Raw genomic sequence first — 19,580 nt, 5'->3', positions numbered from 1 at the left:
CATGTGGTTGAAAACTAGTGGAACTGGGCATAATGTCATAATTTTTTTCATGATGGACCCTGGGTTCCTTTGTTGGACTGGGAGCACTTTTCTTCCCTGCTGTATCCTAAAGACAAAACCCAGCAACATGACTTAATTTCGGAGAGCAGGCTGATGGACCCGTGTTGGCTGCTAGAATATAACTTCATCTAAGTTCTACTGATTTTCTTAGTCAAGAACATATGATTTTTTTTTTTTTTTTAATTGTGGTTAAATTGCCTCCTGTTCTCAGACTGTGAATGAAATGTGCCACAGGTAGGTGACTGAGCGAGCTCTGTCTGTCACTGAAGCGTGGGTCCTGTCTGAATAAGCACCTATTCAGCGCTGGGCTGTTACGTGGTGTCTGAGAAAGGAAGCGAGCATGGGAATTCAAACAACGGTTTTGCACAAATGCTTGTCAGCAAAGCCGGTGATGTCTTTAATAGCTAGCTGCAAAATCACACCAGTTGGGAGCATTTTTGTAATCTTCTCTGCTTTAGAGCAGTGCTCTTAAACTAAGAGTTATAGGCTACATCCAACTCACAAGGGATGACTAAGTGATCTGCCAACAGTCAGTACAAATCATCTTTTTCACCTTGTGGCTCTGAGCAGGTCGAAGGAAGGGAGCCTGTTCTGTCTGTCTTCAGCGTTGGGCTACGCTCTGGTCTATTATGAACTTAACTGTGCCCAGGGAAAAGAAACAGCACACTACCTACTCAACTTTTTCCTCAAACTGTATTCATTTCATTAAAATTTGGAAAAACTTGAGTGAAGGGATCAGTTTGGGGACTTGACTGTGGCTTCAAAAGAAAAAGATGACAGAATTTAGTTCTCGGAGAGAGAGAGGTTAAATACCTTGGGTTTTATAATATTTTCCTCTTAATTTGTGATGGGTAGAACCAGTGTGATGAAATGCAGTACGTGAATAGTTTTTTGGAATAAATTGTTTAGCAGTTACAAAGATACCTGAATTAAAATGTGATGGCAGTCAGAGCAGAAACATTTACAAAGGAGAATAATCAATAGGTCTAAATGTTGCATCTTGAGAAAATACCCACAGAAACTTTTGTTCTGAAAGAAATCCTGCCTCAAGGCATAATAAAAAATGTGACCAAAACAAACAGCAAAAAATATGTATGTTGAAACAGCCTCATTCTGAAGAAGGGTAAAAATGCTCTGTTGCAATTGTATGATGCCTTTGCTTTTATTTAAATGCATTTTGCAGCTGTCTTGAGAATTTTATGTAACAGAACATGAACATTTAAAAGCATTTCCTGAGAATTTCTTCTCACCTGCACAAACAACATCTTAGAATTGGGGTGAAATTTTGGTTTTGGTAAAACTAACGTTTTCTTTCAAAATCCACTGAAATTTACAGATCTGCCATACAGTAATTTTACTTTTGTGAAGATTTTAAGATAGGATTTGTGTGTTTTGGCAGTATGGATTAGATAATACTGGCTGGATTTAAACACACTACTCGCATTAAAACAGGAAAGGTTGTCTGGGTAAAATGGTATGAGTTCCTGCGAAGAAGTGCTTTATCTATTTTGCAATTATTTCTGTAATATTACCAAGTCTGTTAATACCAGGCAAAGAGCAGTTTGCATTTCATATATTTCATATCTTCCTATGCATAACGCTTCCTGTGTGCAAGACTCAAACCCCCTTATGAAAAAGAAGAAAATCTCTGACCCATTGGGTACATGTAGAACCTACAGAGTGGCCAGCGAAGTGACCGTGGTAATTGGCCAAGGTGGGAATCAACGGGCAGTCCAGTGCCTGGTTTTGATGGATTTCCCCTGTCTTTAGATGCATCGTTGTTTCTCAGCTGCACTCAGGGACCATAGTGTTCATCCCAAGATCTGTATTTTATGATCTTGCTTAGTTTTTCAGTTCTTTATCATCAGCTTAGACGGTAGGGTTACAGCAGCGTGCAGAGTGCATGTGCGTTACTTATGTGCTTCAGCTGTCTGGAGGGGAAACAAATTGAGCACTGCAAAGCTAGCTCATATCAAGTATCTGGGGCACACTTTCGCTCTCTGCTGCGGGTAGTACCTGGATGCTGTACAATTCTCCGTTGTGCTTTTCCTGAAAACACTTTGTGAGATGCTGAAGTGCTTTTAGCTCCACTAATGGGGAGTAAAGCTTCTCAACAACCAGAGGAGACATGGAGTCCCCTTCAGATGGTCTAAAGTCTTTTAGACCCCTTGCCTAAGAGGTGATGAATTTCCCTCTGGACGTACCCACTTCACTGCATAAACTTAAGAAAAACATAAACAGCTTGCTTAGACTTGTGCAATTAACTGCTAGTGATTGCCTACCTAGAGGGATTAGACAGGACTTTCATACTGATTCAGGCACAAAAGGGTAGATCAAGTGAATACCTAAATTATGTTGTTCAAGGGAGGTTTGTGTGCTTGCTCAGGAGACAGAAAATGTCCTGGCCAACACTTAGTCATCCTCCCTGTTCCTCACCCAGGTTTGTTCCCCTTTTGGAATTCCCTCTGGTGAACTTTCTGGAGGAGACCTTTGCTTATGGCTGGTGTTGGGTGTGGGTGTTGGTATCTTATTTTATGTCTTTGCTCTTTTAGTTGAGGCTCTAACGTTAAAGATGTCTCATCTGGTTGGGAATTGAGTATCAGAAGAATTAAAATACAGTCAAACATGCAAAACCCCCATATTTGCATTCTGAAATCATAGAAACCTTCAGCAACAAGTGTTTATACTGTCCTCAAGTTGGAAAGTTACAGCTGGGTCGTCTTGATTCACCATGATATTTTGCATATCTGTCTTTGTGTCTAACTTACTGGAGTGTGTTACATCTGAGTGTTCATTATTCAGTACAAAATAATTCTATATCACTTAAATTTCAGACTTTGGACAAATTACTTTTTAAATAGAAAGGGGCTGAGCTGATGTGATGATTCATCAGTTTAGGAAGGTAACTGCTGAGATTCAACTGCTCACAACCAACATTTATTCTAGCCTTACTTAAAATGAAGAGTTGTAACCTCAGTAATTAGCACTGACTTGTAACAGTTTAGCCAGGAAACGGAGGGGATTATCTGTCTGTAGGGTCCTTTTTATTTTGTACATACAAGCCTTATTTTGCACATGAATTAAATTGAAAAAAAAAAAAAAAGTGTGTATGTGTGTGGCAGATGGGCTGGAATTCTCTCCTCTGAAGAATCCTGTTTGGAAGTGAAACGTATATTATGTTTTGTCTCTGAATCTGAATCTGAATTCTCTCAGTGCCAGGAGGCACACAAGGTGCGAACATCGTTCTTCCACTTCGCTCGGTCTGCGGCTGCGTGCTCAGGACATGACCGATCCAGTTCCATCTCCTCCTCCTCACTTCGTTAATCGGACACTGAGCTTCCCGAAGGCTTTGACCCATCGTTGTCATGTTGCCATTACTGGCGATCCCCGCTTCACCCTGTTTTGATGCTCGTTGTTTCTGCAACTTTTTTTTTTTTTTTCCGGGAGGAGGTAGTTGGCCTCCTGCCCAACCCCCATGACTTGGAGGGCCAGTGGTTTTTCTGTCAGGGTGGCCTTCCCTTAGGCTGTGTTGGTTTGCGGCACCTTCTTCAATTTTATCCGGTGCACCCTCCAGAGAGGGATCCCCTATCCACCACCCAGGGGACGCGCCTTCCAACCGTGCAGCCCCAGCCGAAGGTATTATGTTTTGTTCCTGTCTTTAAAGTTAGGAAGAAAGCAACTCTACAGAAACTTGGGGAGAGGTGTTCATGAGGCTTTTATATCAACTGTTGTTCACAGGCAGACAGAAGTGGATAATGTTTAACATGAAATAGGAGTTTAAGAGCCCCTGTGTGTGGCACCGAGAAGGAGACACCCCAGATGGTGAATCCGCAGCCTCGTGGGGTGATGCATCCAGGGGCTACTTTCAAGCTGCCAATGCAACTGGTGCTGAATCTTCCAAATGGGCCAGATGTTACTGCTCACTCTTTGCATGGCTGGGACCCAAAGAGAAACACAGGCCTTGCATTTTCTCTATTTTCACGCTACCATATGGGAGTGGGATGCAACATGGATGAATTGGATTGCGTGTAGTTTTCTAGATGCGTTGTTAGGTTTACCTCCATTCCCTGTTACAGCAACTGCTGATATGTGAGGGTCTTTTAGGTTCTTGCTTTGGTTTGCTGAGGGTAGGCATCCAGAAAGGCACAGATTCAAAAGTCTTGAATCTGCAGATGGTTTTAGAAAGATTTTGGAAGGAGAATAGGTGTTTTCATGTGAAGGCAGTATTGCCGTGTTCTGGCAGTGTTAGAAGGTGCGTGAATAAGATGTACAAAACAAAGACCATTGTAAAGAAAGGGAGCAGAAAGCTGTTCACGTTACAAGAATAAAGACCAAAAAGCCACAGACGTGAATAGAGCCCTGTGGCAAAAAGTGGTGGATAAGATGTTGAGGGACAGTCAGTCTGACACACTACAATCTAGATGTTAAAAGCAAGCAGTGCAGTCCGATGCAGAGTATGTTATCCCAGGGGTCTTGGAGGACGCTGCACTTATTTCCAGAGCTACTGCTGACCATGGCCAGCTGATTCGGTGCTCTGTGGCTGGCTGCTCTGCCAGTTGTCCTTCTGAACTGTTTTTGGAAATGGTTTGCATTGCATGCAGTCCTTTCTCAGCTCCTACCAACAATGGGTATGTATATAATGGTAAGGGGCTATACCTTCTGGCATCGATAACTGCTATCGCAATGTAAACAGCAAATGGAAATACTGAAGTCAAAAAGCCACATGTAGACTGTGCGTCTTACTACAGCGTGGCAGTGTTTTGTTTGGGTGATGGGACTGAAGTCAAGATCTGGTTTGGGTTTTTTTGTTCCCCCTGAGGCAAATTGCCATCCTGAACTCCAGGCCCCATCTGTTGAGGCTGTTGCTGGCAGCATTGGATCCGTGCATGTGCCAGTTGAGGTGCTGGCGCTTCATGCGTTTGCAACACAGGACTGTGTTTTCTCTTGTGTTTCAGGCTGTGCCTGCTGCATAGATGTGTGAAGTGAGAAAGGTGCTGCAGTGTTGCTCCAAAACCGGTGCTCCAGCCCTCAGCGCAGGCCTGTGTTCCAAAGCTTCCCCCCTCCTCTTGTGCAACCCCCCCTGCCCAAGAGCAAGTATCCTAATGCTTCAGCTCTTCCCTGCCGTGCAAACTAGGGGCCTGCTAATGGGCAACCACAACACACCCATCAGGTTACCTACTGGTAGAATGGGACAGGCTATCATTAGGGTACATTAAGAGGTCTTTGCAGCAGTCTGCTGTACTACAGTCCTTTGTTGTACATCTAAGAAAGCAATAGCTTTTAAATCCAGCCTTCTGTGTTGTGGCAGCATGTGGGTGCCTAGAGGCACTGAAGTACTTACAGCCAGCAAGAGGGAAGTGGGGAGAGTGAATATGAATTGCTATTATTATTAATAATAATATTAATGAAAAAGCTCCCAAAGATCAAGGACTTTCAAATTAATTATTCCTAGTTACAATATACAGCATGAAAAGAGGCTGCCTAAACCAATAATGGGCTTCTAGTTCTTTCCTTATTAAATTAATTTAACTTCAGATCTTCAGTTTTTTCCCATCTGTGCAAATTTTTTATAAATATTTAAAAGAAGAATTAGAAAGGAAAGATTAAGGAGAGCAGAAGCAGCAGTGAGCCAGCTGAGAAAGGAGTATGGAAAAGAAATAACTTATGAGATACTGAAGCATTTTTGAATAAATATCCTTTCATTTTTATTGCTATTATAATTCTTTTTCAAATACTCTTATGACCAGATTCTGCATTTCTTGTGCATTTAAATCTCCCATTAACCTCAATGCCACAGTATTCAAAGGACCCCATCTTGCCTTCCATGTGCTCAGTGGGACTTTGGATTTGTGAGGATGAAAAATTGCACCTTTAGGATAATTGAGCCATCCTTTTAGTCTAAAACTGATAGTAGAGATTGAAGGTAATCAGATACTTCTTCGTGAATCATGCTTTCTTAAAATATGATCATTGCCTAGGTTAATCTGAACTACAGATGTGAATTTTACTGCTGTCCATATGGATGAATATTAATTACGTAGTTCTTCTGTGGTTAGCTAGCTTCTCTCTGAGCACGAAGCCCTGCGTGGAAGTCCAGAGGTGACACCCTGTTTCCATTGAAAACACTGGCAAAATTCTTGCTGACTTCAGAGGACCCAGGAAGTCACTCCAGGTACCTGAACAGAATTATACTGGGAAAGATTTACCATTGTCATTAGACCCTTGGGAACTTTTCCAGAATGCTTTGCTCATATGCACGCCTTTTGTTTTGGTAAGGCCATTTATTTAAGTTTATCATTTGGGAATGTGTTGAACACCAGAAAAAGATCTTTGTGTACTTTCTGCTACAACTCTCTGCATAATAGCGTGATTTACACATGGTTTTCCATTGGTGGTATTTTATTTAAGCCACATTTTTGATCTGATAATTTAAAAGCTTACAGTGTCTTTTGAAAGTATTACTTAAGTAGATCATTTAATTCTTAGTGGGGAGTCTCTATTTTTCCCCTCCAAGAAGAATAACATTACAGTTGCAAAGTATATTGTAAATAAAAGGAATTGTTTTGACCAAAGGGGGAGAGAGAGAAAACAATGTGCTCTACTCTTCTGTGATTCTGTATCCCCTCTCTCCCCTTTACAAATCGTAGTCATAGTTGCCTAACCAACAGGCATTTGGATGCCTAGCTGGCTCTTCATGCCCATGATTAGCGCGTACATAGTTGAAATAACAGGAATTTCGCGCACCGGATATGTATATAGCGGCTCAGATTCCTGTTCAGCTCAACCTGCAGACAGCTGGCTGGCTGGGAATTTGCAGGGGGAAGCTGCCTGGGGTGCTGCAGCAGAAGGCGTAGTAGGAGTGGAGTCCGTCCTGTCTTTGCCAAGTGAGTGGTGTTAAAGGGCTATTACAGTCTAAAGGGTGAGCCTGTGGTATGAATTCATCCTGAAAATAGGGAGCTGCTGTGACCCTTCCTTGGCAGCCTCTTGTCCCGGTTGTGAATCCAAGTGGGAATCTCTAAGTGACTCCTGACTTGAAAAACAAATGTCAAATATTTTTCCATTAATTGTAAATAATTGCCTGTTGGGACACTTGTGCTGAGATGCCTGTGTACCAACGCAGTACAATCTGTTTCCTAATTTCTGTATTCATCTACTTACCTGTGGAGCTGTGTGCATATGGCATAATACCTGCCATGAATATTTGTTCAGGTCTGACTGCGTGTTCGGATTCAGCCATACCCAGGACCTGCTTTCTTTCTCAGAAGCTTTGAGCACTTGCTTGGCAAATTGGTTTCAGCTAACTGTTTGCTCAGTTCTAATTTTAAATCCATTCATTTAGGGGAGAAAAAAACCCTACCTAACAAAACCCACTTTCTTCCAGCCTGCATCCTCTCCCTCTGTAAGTGGGCTCTCAGCTTGAGGGCTGTCTGGTCTGCCCTGGTTGGTGCTGGGGTGTGGAGAGCTCTGGTAACCCTGCAGCTCACGGAGAAGAGGTGCCGTGGTGTCCTGCAGAGAAACACCCCATCCGGGTTTCCAGCCCATGACTTGGATCGCCCCTAGAGGTGCCTCTCTTTCCTATGGTGTGTAAAGGAAGCCTGTGTTGCTCGCTGTGTTGCATCACAGGTGTGATGAGCCCTGTCACGGGTTAGAGCGAGCTATATGCTGTCCTCGTGGTTCTTAAATTTGGCCATCAAGTACAAATCTGCTTGGGAACAATTTCTTGGCATGCTGTCAAGCTCATCGATAAACCATTCCAGGTCTTCTGTCTGTCATCGACCTGCACAGGAACAGTCATGGCTTGGAGAGGGTCCCCATGACTAGAGCTATCGGGTGCTGTGAAACAGTATTGAATAGGATGTTTCAAAATTACTTTTTGATGACATCAAGATTTTGGGATGCCCTGCTTTTTAAAAAGAACTTGACAACAAAGAAAGTAGTAACGGGAAAAAGTAGACTATAGAGCTCTAATTCTGGCAGATTTCAGTCTTGTTTACATCCTAAGTGTACAGAACTTGATTGAAAGACTTAATAATCAATATCCCCGTCCCTTGTGTTTGAACATAAAAAATGGATTTAGAAGAAGCAGAGTTACGCAGCTGTTAATTAACCTGTGCATATTATAGAAGTCTGGATTTCTTTTATGAGTGATAGGGGACTTATGTTTTTTTCTGTTTTAACACTAGTAGAAGTTAATAAAACAATTTAAAAAAATTAATTATCCTGCTTAGAGAAAGCTTTCACTCCGTAACCTATTATTTGTGTAGCCTCCTCTTTCAACATGTTGCTGAAGTGCATTTGTTGCTTTTTCATTTTCTTTCCCAAAGAAAAATCAATCTTATTAGGTCAGCACTATGTTTTAAACCACTGTGAAATGTCCATTTTATTATTTAAAAGTAGAACAGCCTTAGAATCTTCTTCAGGGTGAAAAATTAGTTAATAGAGGAAAGGCAGATGGTGATAAAGAAAAGCTTGGCAGGGAGAGGGGAGATCTGAGACCTTACAGAGAAGCCTGTTCAGCGTGGTTGAGGGGACGTCTGTGCATGCATGGCCTTGTTCCTTTTGTCCCTTGAATCCGTGCAGTTCATAGCCTTTGTGAGCGTGGTGAACCTCAATGACATTTAATGTATAATAAGAAATTATTTTGCTGGTTTCACTTGGGGATGTGAATTTATTACTAGTCTCAGATCTATTTCTTTTCTTCTTTTGTAATGCTTTTCAGGGAGGGAGGCTCCTCCTAACAAAATGGAAGTGTTCATTTAAAATTATTTTCTTCTTTTCTCTTTTGCCATGGGTGATCTGTAGCTGTTAAGAATAAAACAAAAAATAGAACAGATAAAACCAAGAGTAAATTTTACAAGGTGAGAAAATTGAAGAAAATGAAGGACTTGCCTTTTGTAAAGTAGAAACAAATATCGTGCTTAGAGAGTTTTGTTTGTTTCATATAGCTATAAGAAACAAGCATGGGTGATTTTCTTCTAATTTATATGTTATAGGGGACAGTTCTTAGTATATGTAATAATCATTTCAATTTGCATTTCTGAACTACCCGTTTCTTGCCGTATAGCTTTGCAAGCGTCTTTAGTCAGAGAACCTATTAGCTATGTTGCTCACTTGTCTTGATAAGTATAGAACTGCAGAGTTAATATTCTAGTACTGCTTATAGCTGATGATGGCAGAAGTAGTGAATCATTGTAAACCTTTTCTTCATGAAAATTCCTGATGCTGAGTTTAGCAACATCTGTTGGGTTACTTTCAATATCATTCTGCATTTTCTTGTCACTTCTAATCTGCTTCTAAAATCGTACTGGAAAACAGGTAGCATTTGTAATCTGCTTAATTCATCTCTGCACCAACTCATACAGAGGTGATGAAATTAAACATCTCTTTGGCCATTAGGGAAAATAATAAACGACCCTGACCTGACTAAGGAACAACATTGATCGATCTAAACTGCTCAAGAGCAGCTAAGAAGACAAAGTCCTTTAGAAGCAAATGCCACTTGAACATCGCCGGGGGTAAGAGAAACTCTCCAGGGCTGCATCTTTTCAAGGTGTACAATGTGTTTGATCACTGAGCTGTGCAGGCTGGTGTGATGTGGATATATAAAACTTAATGGAGTTTCCTTCCATCCCCTTTCGTACAGATAATGACCCCAGGGATATTTAGTTTAAAGAAAAGTCACTTAAAAAGAGAGGTTTGATCAAGGCAGCCAAAATGGGTCTTCAGTGGGCACAAATTGAAGTACAGGAAATTCTATTTAATTGTAAGGAAAAACTATTTTACTGTAAGGGTGATCAAATACTGGAACAAGTTGTCTGAAGGGGTTATAGAGTCTCCATCCTTGGAGACATTAAAAACCCAATAGGACATAGTCCTGAGCAACCTGCTGTAGGTGGCCCGGCTTTGAGCAGGGAGGCTGGACTAGATGATCTCCAGAGGTGCCTTCCAACCTCAACAACTCTGTAATTCTGTGAAATAATGATGGGGTGATGAGCCAGGTGACAGTCGTGTACCTTTTTTTTTTTTTTTTTTTTTTTTTTTTTTTTTACTATAACAAGGTCAAGCCGACATTTGAGAAGTCTAACGATTAAGTACTGTGCTCCTCTTCCGGGCTTTTCAGCCCCAGAGAGAGTTTGGTATAGTTCAGGAGCAGAAGGAGAGGGTGTGGAGAAGGGAGAGCGAATGCTAGCAAGTTTTGGATTTCCATCTGTGGGCAGTGGAATGCAACTCATTTCATGCTTGTATGTGCCTTCAGTGCTGGGTGTTAGCGTAAAGACTGGATTAATTAGCTTGTGCAGTAGTGGTTATACAAATCCATGTGTGGTCCATGCATTCTCTGTTCCTAGAAATGAGACAAGGCTGCTGCAAATTCTGTTTTAAGAAAAAAGCATGGAACTGAAAGGAAAATAATGGTCTTTTTGAATCACCTAGCAGCACACATTCATTCTGGGCACGTGCTTGGCTCAGCAGGTGGTATTATTTACTGACCAAAGAACATTAGTCAGCATGGCAAGCTGTGGGCATTTCAAATCAGAAAAAACTAATAATCAAGTCTTCCCCTGGCTATATAGCTCCTCTTTTTCATTTATTGTTCACAGTAGGTGGAGAAGATTGAAATTATAGCGGTGATTAAAAATGAGCAGACAGAAACTTAGCAAAGTAGTCTGACAGTTTTGAGAAATATCCAGATCTAACTGGACGAAGTCTGAAATCAACTGCAGTCCCTCATTCTGCACTCAAAACACGCCTGCCAGGGTCTGGGTCTGGCTGTTTTGCAGCCACTTTCTAGCACTTGGGTTGGTGGTGGGGTATGTGGGGAAGGCGAGACAGCAAGCCAGCATTTCGGTGAACTTCAGTGGGTGGGCTAACAGTGAGCCAAATGTAAAGCCTCACTGGAATCATGAGAGCTGCATTAGAAATGTGTCTTGGAACATAATCAGAGATTAATGCCATGTTGTCTGCTTGTCTCCAAATGGCTTGTGAATGAGCACACTTGGAGAGACAAAAGCTTGTTTTTTTGGGATGTGCACTGAAGTTTCAGACTCCTTGAGTCTGGTATTCGGTGGATACAAAAGAACATTCCCTTTGGGTAGTTAGAGCAGACAGTTGTTCTAGTAATATATTGTGTATTGAAAGATTAATATAGTTCTGTAGAAATTGCCATAAAACCTCAAAAATTATAAAGAATGGGATTCTTCCATTCTTCTGTCGGGGGGGAGAAATTACTGAGATTGACTGGCATACTGGAAAAAGTTGACATGAAATAAATATGCAACATCTGTAAAAGCCAGATGTGCACCTTCTGCCAGTCCTTACTAAGAGAATAGTATTTGAAGGAGAAGAGGTTGTCGGTGGTCAATAGTCTCTGAAAAGTTCTGCATGTGTGGGAGGTCGAGGCTAACACATCACAGGTCCTGCTGTGGCCCATCAGGAGAGGCCTCTAGGAAAACTCAAGTTAGAAAGTCACCTACTCCGGAGGTCACACATGCGCATGTTTAAAAGCCCTTGGCAGCAGTGTTACCCATGTGAGTGCTTAGAGGCGAGTATGTACTCAGGTGCACTCCCTAGGGACCAACTTGAAGTAAGCGCTTATCTCTTTTAATGAACTGGAGCAAAAGTGCAGCAAGTTCTTTGTACGACCAGGGCCTCAGTTTGTCTGTACAGATACTGTGCACGGCCTCTCTTAATTTCTCTAGTCGTGTGCGCATGTTGTCAGTGACTCCCATTCAATATGCAACACACGGAGCCTTTTTCAAGTACAGAATATTACCCTGCAACTGATCTGAAGTTCTCCCATTAATCTAACGTTTAGAATTCATGATGACAAATCTTATTTAAGGGCCTATGTAAATTTTGACATTAATAATTCTCCAGCACTTTGACTTAAATCTGGGAGCTCCCTGCAATGCCCAACCTCAGAATCGTGCTACAATATATTTTTTCGGTTGCTTTTATCACAGCAATTTGTCTTAACCTGTCACAGCGCATTGTCTCTGAATACACAGAAACTGTCAGTAATGACTGTTTAGTTAGTTCGTTATTTTGTGACTATGGAATGACAACTTTCAATTGCTAGTGTTTTGTTGAAAAGCTTGATAATACTTTAAAATGTGTTGATTTCTCCCTGATAGGCTACAATTTGTGATCTTTAAGTACGGGAATGCTTTGATGCCGTGCAATAAGGTGCTACTGCTTTTCCTCGCCAAATAGTTATACGAAGTGTTGCACAGGAGAACAAATACGACCACTTCAGCTTAACGTTTGAGACTTTCCAAACTTTTTTCTTTTTTTTATGCTATATGGTTTTAACTGTATGTGTTCGGAATAGGCAAAGATTTTTCCAGTCCTGCAGGAACTCTTGTGTCCCCAGTCATCTTCATCCCCCTCTTTCCAAAAACTGACTTCGTTCTAACATAGCGAAGTGACACCTGCCATCTCTCGCTGATGACATCTCAACATTGATTAAACAGAACACTAATCATCATGGCATGTTCTATCCTGTTGTTCCTTTTTGCTTCACATTGTAGATTCCCATTAAAAGTGTTCAGTGTCTCTTAATTTCTTCCATTTTCAGTATTGCTTAGGTTCATGGACTACTGAAGTCCAGCTGTGAAGGACAATTTTATCTGAACATGAATTACTTTTAATTTCTAGATTTTAATTAGGTGGTTAATTACTTATGACCATATTGTATCATTGAGGACACTTCAATTTTTAAGATAATTACACAAGTATGCAAAGCTAAAGAATTATTCTTTACAGTTCTGTAAATCTTGCTGTTGTTATAATACAGATATGAAATAGAGCCTCATAATTCTGAAGACTTCCATTTCCATAAGTTAAATAACTATTAATTGTTTAGTGAAGTTATCTAATATTTCTAGAGCAACTCACAGTAGTACAAAATGAATGGTGTGTTATATATAACCATACTTTAGTGGGCAGACTAAACATTTATTGAATTTGTTTATCCATAGTCTGGATTTTTAATTTAACTTCATGGAATGCTATTTTGTTGGCTAAATTACATTATCTATGAAGTGTCTAAAGCCATGTAGTAGCAAGTAGAAGTGGTAGCTGTAGAAATAAACCAAAAAAGCCTTCCCCCCCCACCAAATCATAGCAGCTCCCTCCCTCACCCCAGTTTTGGTATGTTAACCAGGCAGTCTTCAAAGGCGTGCTCTATCCCTTGTGAGTGGGACCGTGTCTATCGTATATCATTACTGAACAGCATATGCGAACTTTTTAATAGCACTACTATTGAAAATACATGGGCTGCAGTGGTCATGTATCTGCACCTTGGCTTTCTAATACTCGTGTTGTGATGGCTGTCCACTACATCTATTTTAAGCTGGTGACTCCGTGGCAGTTCAGAAGAGTGACCATGCACAAGTTATATGCTTATCTTAGATGGTGTGAATGTTCTCCGCTTGAACAGTATTTAAGAGTTGCAGGCCTCAGTATTTCAACACCTAAGTGACCCGAGATCCTGAATGCTCCATTCCCAGCTGTGGGCCTGCCTTCCCTCCTGGTACTTCTACCCCTGTTGTGCCGTTGACTGTTTCAAGACACTTACCCATCTAATTCTCCTAATAGGTGAATTATTCTGAATCAGCCTCCATCAGGTCATGGCTTGATTGTGTGATTATCGGTCCAGTTAAAGGGCAGGGGTGCTGCCCTCAGTCAGATGACCGTAAGCACCCTTGGTCTTGATTCCAAAGTGCTTGCTCACCCGAGTGCAGTTCAGTTGCAGTGGTATTTAGTTTGGGTGGTGGCCAAAACACTTTAAATCTGGACTCAAATGGAATTTAGAGTTCTGTCATGACATTTTTTTTTCCTTGTTGCATGTCAACACATTGCTGTTCTTTTTGATTTCCACTCAGATCAAGGTGCCATGGTGGCTAGAAAGGCAAAACAGGCAGGTTGAGTAACTGCAAGTGCACTAAAATGGACTTGCCTGCCATAAGCAGAAATCTGTCTTCATATGTATACCCTATGGCTTTAGGTAGGAAACGCATGGAAAAAGGCTGGACAGTGTATTTGTAAACTCTCCCCCTTCTGGGTGATTAATTCCTCATACAGCTTATTAATTTTCTTAATAATATTTACTTCATTATAAAATACCTTTTACTGAGGATGCTGTACCCACAGTAAGTGTGTGTGTGTATCATGCTTTGTATATGCAAACTACAATACCTTTGTAGAAGGAATTATCAGAAATATTTCTTTTGCTACTCTTTTCTAGTCCAGACATCAGCCACTTGATCTCATTTAGTGCTGCTTAGCCCTAAGACTGGTTTCCAAAGCAAGCCTCATTGTATTATGCATGTCCCATCCACTCACAACTTCAGATTCTGTTGACAGATTTTAAGTTGTCAAATTTAATGAAAATTGACAGTAATGAAGAAGAGAGGATTAGGAATATCTTAACCATGGGAAAGATTTCAAGTTCTGTTAGAACAGCCTTGAAAAGACAGAAAGAAAGAAAAATGCTGTAAGAAATTGAGTTTCATTATTCTGATGTTCATGGAATAATTTGTATTTTATTTTTTATTTCCCTTAATAAAGAACACATTGATTTTTAGAGAAATCTTGGACTAACTTTGCTAGGGTGAAATTAAATATCCCTAGCCACTGAAAAGAGGCCTTGGTAATCTGCATTTCTGCTGTAGTCCCATGGGTCTACTTCAAACTATTGCCTCCAAGACTGAATCCTTAGGTTTACTTATTCCTTTAGCAGACTGCTTAAGATAATCACCAAATACTTGTTGTACCTTTCAGTTAGAGGCATGGAGTGAGAATGACAATTCACTCAAAATATGCTGTCAAACAGCCACCAGGTGCCAAGAACCATCCATCACTTGTGACTTGGGCTGTGTTTGCATCCATAACCTTGAGTGTAACGAGTGTGTTGTCTGTGTGCTTTAATCTGGTACGCCTTTGGAAATGTGCAGTTCATCTCCCTGCACTCACAGTATTATTGTTTAAATTTGAGTTTTAGCTAATTATAACTGTTGAGAAATATAGTAAAATATTGTATGGTCCTATCCCATTCTTTCTCCTTCAGTATTCACATACCAATAAGCAGTGAAATTTAATTTGCTGGTGTTGCTGCAGTAGCTGTCCCTCTCTGCAGAGACAGGGAAGGTATTTCTCATGACCCATGACACAGCCTAAGTGGATAAAAAGGTTTCCTTTCTGTTGTTTGGAGGAGTTGTGGGGTGGGTGTGGGTGTGTGCACCTCTGAGAATAGCAGGCAAAGGGGTGGAAAGGTAAAGGCAGAAGCTGTAGAGGATTACTAAACCCTGGTTGGAAAAGGATGGGAGCTACGGGCAGCAATATTTTGATTCCTGCTGTATTCAAGGAAGCAGACTTGGTTCTTCAGGCTTTTGAGCCTCAAGAGTGTCTTTGCCCTGTAGTAGTCCTAAAGGAGGTGTGATCTTGTGGATGGAAAGCTTTGATTACAGCAGAATAACTTGTTGAAATCTGGCTCATCTCTTTTTCACAAAGCAGCAGGGTGCAATAGTAAAACGTCTTGGGATTGAGGTGAGCACGGAGAGTTTTTACTACAGATTCATGTTAAGCGCCTAAACCTTGGGTGTGTGACTTTCCATCAGCTGTAGAGGACACTGGACTCCACCAACTGCATAAACCAGAGACTAGTTTCTCCTTTAGATTCCCCTGACAATAACTAAGCTGAGATGCATTTTATTTTGCTAGTCAGTTTTACAGTCTATAAGCTATTAATTGTAAATTGGGTTCTTCTTGAAAGCAATGTTCTTCATACAAGGTTGCTTAATATTCAGTTGTACCATCTGTTTTGTAGTAATGCTTTGCTCTTCTGTGCATACTGAATGTTGCCTAGATTTCTTGCTACAAAAAGAAAAAAAGGTGGACAGTCTGAAGTGCAAGATAATAATGAGAACGAATCGTAAGTGCAATTTGCATGAATGCCAGCCTAAGATTTTTCTGTTTATCACAGATGGTGGGATGGCCTGCTTGTCACAACCCTTTGATTCTGAAAATGCACCTGGGTCTTGTCTTTTTTGGTGTTAATGTGTCACCTTTTATTTCCATATCAAATTTTCCTGTTCTAATTATGAATTTTGGAGTGTGTATACACAGACTAGGAGACCTGACATAGGATTCCAAGTTGTTATTAGCAAATTATCTGGCAGCGATATGTACATTACTTTTACCTTTCCTGAAGCTTAATTTAAAGTCCATTCTCAGGGCATGTGCATGGCAGGACCACATTGCTGCAGACCTGGACTATGAATATAAATGCTTTGTATGAATATTAATATATGAGTGCTTTGCAAAAAACAACTAGTGTGTTTCAACATGGATCCATTTGTATGTGAAACAAAGCTTTTATGTTTACGACTCAACCAGACCACGTTAGCACCAGCACTCTCTGTGCAAAATGGATGTAACAGCAGAGCAGAAAGGTGGTATTCTGAACTGTCTACTGCTCCTGAGCTGATACTGTGCTTGTTACTGTTTTGCATTCTTTTTGTGAAGAGGTCATATCGCATCATAGAGTAATTTAGGTCGGAAAAGGCCTTTGAGGATGATCCTGTCCAACTCCCTTGCACAAAGCAGGGCTAACTTCAGTGTTAGATGATGTTGCTCAGGGCCTTGTCCTGTCAGTTACCTCCAAAGACGGAGATTCCACAAATTCTCTAGGTGCCTGTACCAGCGATTAACCACTTCTTTCATGCAGTCTTTCATTGAGAGATAGCATCCTGATATGGTTTTCTCCTTTTTGGATTGCAAAGTTAGCTATCTTTTGTTTCTTTGTCTCTTCCCATGCATGCCTTTCACATCTATTGCTGTCATATATCCTTCACTAAAAGTGGGCCTTTGCTTACCACCAGAGCTGTACCTCTAGTGCCGTAAAAATGTGGACGTAGCAGAAGTGGGTACAGGAACTTCTGCGACAAAGACCTGTGGCATGGACTTCAGCTTGTGATGTCTGAGCCTTCTGAGAACCGTGATTGCTGATGTGAGCACCTGAATCCTGCGATGGGGTGCTTTACCCTGCCCTGCAGGATAGCAGAATTATCAGTCACCTGCCCTTTCTAACGGTCATAAATTTTGTCAGGGTATCTTATCTTGAATTTCATTAGTTTAGATACATTAAAATGAAGCTCTTCCTGTTTTCATAAGAGAAACAGCCACAGTTTTTGTGCTTAGCCAGCTCAAGTATAGACTTGTACAAATGTTTCTCTGGCATGAGAAAGACATTTCAATGTTTTCTTTCTCTTGGGAGGGGGCAAGAAATGGAAATATAACTAAATTTTCACAGAACAAGATGTATGAAAAAATTAAATTTGGTAATGCATTTGGAACCTGGGATTCCAGTGCACTGATCTGGGCTGAAGTATTTTCTCCTGATATAGTATGATATTAAATGGAATTGTTTTGTAGTGACAAATTGCCTACAGGAGCCTCTCTGCTTCAGGATTTGTTGTCCCTGTGGGTTCAGTGCTACGTCTAGACAATACTGCTCGTCTTACCTCAAAATCTGCATTGTAGTGATGGCTTTTTTTATTTTCTAGGAGGTTGGGAAGGGGTGAGCTGCCTCTGGGAGAAAACTGTTTTTTTGAACTACCGGACCCATAATGTAATGGTTTGTTACACTGATGCAAAACAAAATATTTGGGGCAGTTGTTCTTTGTTTTGTTTTTGTTGGGTCTATCCAGCTCTAAATGTAACAATTCCTTCAGAGTTTGGACTGGAAAACATTCCTTTTTGTAGCAAAAAATGACAAGAAACTGTTTTGTACAGGAAGAGATAGAAATCTTTGTTTTTACAAAAAATGATTTCTTGGGAAAATTCCCAACCGTCTCAACTGACACACCTTGGGATGATCTCACAGCTTTACAGCCTTGTCTGGTTGTTAGGATAGAAAACTGATCGTGGTCGTAAGCTGGTGTTTTCTCCCTCTACTGCAGGTTCCCTTTGTCTGAACTTAGTGAAGTAATACTTGTTTTCTGTCTAAGTTTCCTATCTGTAAATTAGTCCGGTGGTAACTCGCACTGTCTTGCCCACTGAGACCCTCAATACTTGGGGTCAGTCTTCGCACAGCACTTAGAACAGTGGGGCCTTAAGCACGGCTGGATCCTCTCGAGGCCCCGAAATGGGAGAAATGATACATAATGTACATTTCAAGCTTAAATATCTGAGACTGAACTTGAGTTGCAGCTGTCTGAACAACTGGGAATGCAGCTCGGTTGAACTGAGCCCAACCAGTGATGGAGCAGCTACAACGCCTCGTATATGTAACCAAGTGGCAAATCAGTTTGAATATTTTCAGTGAACTATCAACACACGGTCTGCAAGCATGAGTTATTCGTGAATAGTTTTGTGTAATGAATACATTCCAGAATTTCACAAAATGTTCAAAGAGAGATGAAAGGTGAAATGCAGTGAATAAATTATTCATAACAAATTATTCACTAAGCTCTATTCATCACTGAGATGAGACAGAATTATTGACTGGACATGGAAACAAAATTTCATTTCAGAGAGATGATATTAAAATACTGGTATGTTAGTGTAATTATGCTGTGACTGTAAAGACTTTACTATTCTGCAGTAAAATATGCCTTGGGTACTGCTGCAAGATTGATATTCTCCAGGGCTAGTACACTGGATTTTTCCTTTAGCTACATAATGGAATTTAGGTACACTATTGATCTCTTCCCATAGTGAGACAAATTTTTGCTTATTTCCTTTGCTTATAATTTGCTGGAAGGCTCAGCTGCTCAGCTGGATGGAATGAAGAGTGGTTAAACTGAAAGTGGTATGTATGTAGGTATTGAGCATTATTCCTTGTGCTTGCACGACAGTCTCTGGTGTTTTAAATGTTCCTGTTCCTATGGTGTGAGAAGGAGGGTACCTTCTCTTATCACTTGTGCGTTCAGTAGGTAAGCATCTGGGTCCTGCTTCAGCTACGTGTGTGTGTAAGTACCTGCATCGACACATGAATAATCTTTTGGCCAGCAGGCTGGGAAACAGCACTTAAAATGTTATCTCCAGTACAATTTCCATCGTCACCATGACCACTGGATCTAAATGGATATTGTGAATGTGTATTCATGTTTCTCTAGCCCAGAGGATGCTTCCTTTAGTCAGTTCCTTAGGTTTTTGAAACATTTTCCTCTTGGTTTGCTTCTTAAGGTACAAAATTAACATTAGCATGTCTGCTGCAGCCTGTACATGGTTATTTATTATTGGCATGACCCTAATGCTCCAAATGCTGTATGAAATTGATGTATCATTGTGTTAGAAGCTGCATTTCTACAAAAAGACCTTGTATTTCCTTGAGTTGTACTGTGTGGTACTTTCTTTCTGTCTATGGGCTCTTATCATTGCAGTCCTGTTAAGCCATTGATGAATTCAGGCATAAATTCTTCTTCTTCCCTCACTCCGTCATTGTGTTTGCCCTTATGTTGTGAACTCCTTGATGCATGGACTCTCTGTGTGATCAGATACTTCTACTGCACAGAAGG

Source organism: Platalea leucorodia (assembly GCF_965183815.1).
Source record: "Platalea leucorodia genome assembly, chromosome: 16".
In the NCBI taxonomy this organism is placed as follows: Eukaryota; Metazoa; Chordata; class Aves; order Pelecaniformes; family Threskiornithidae; genus Platalea; species Platalea leucorodia.
Note: the sequence above shows the minus strand (reverse complement) of the source record.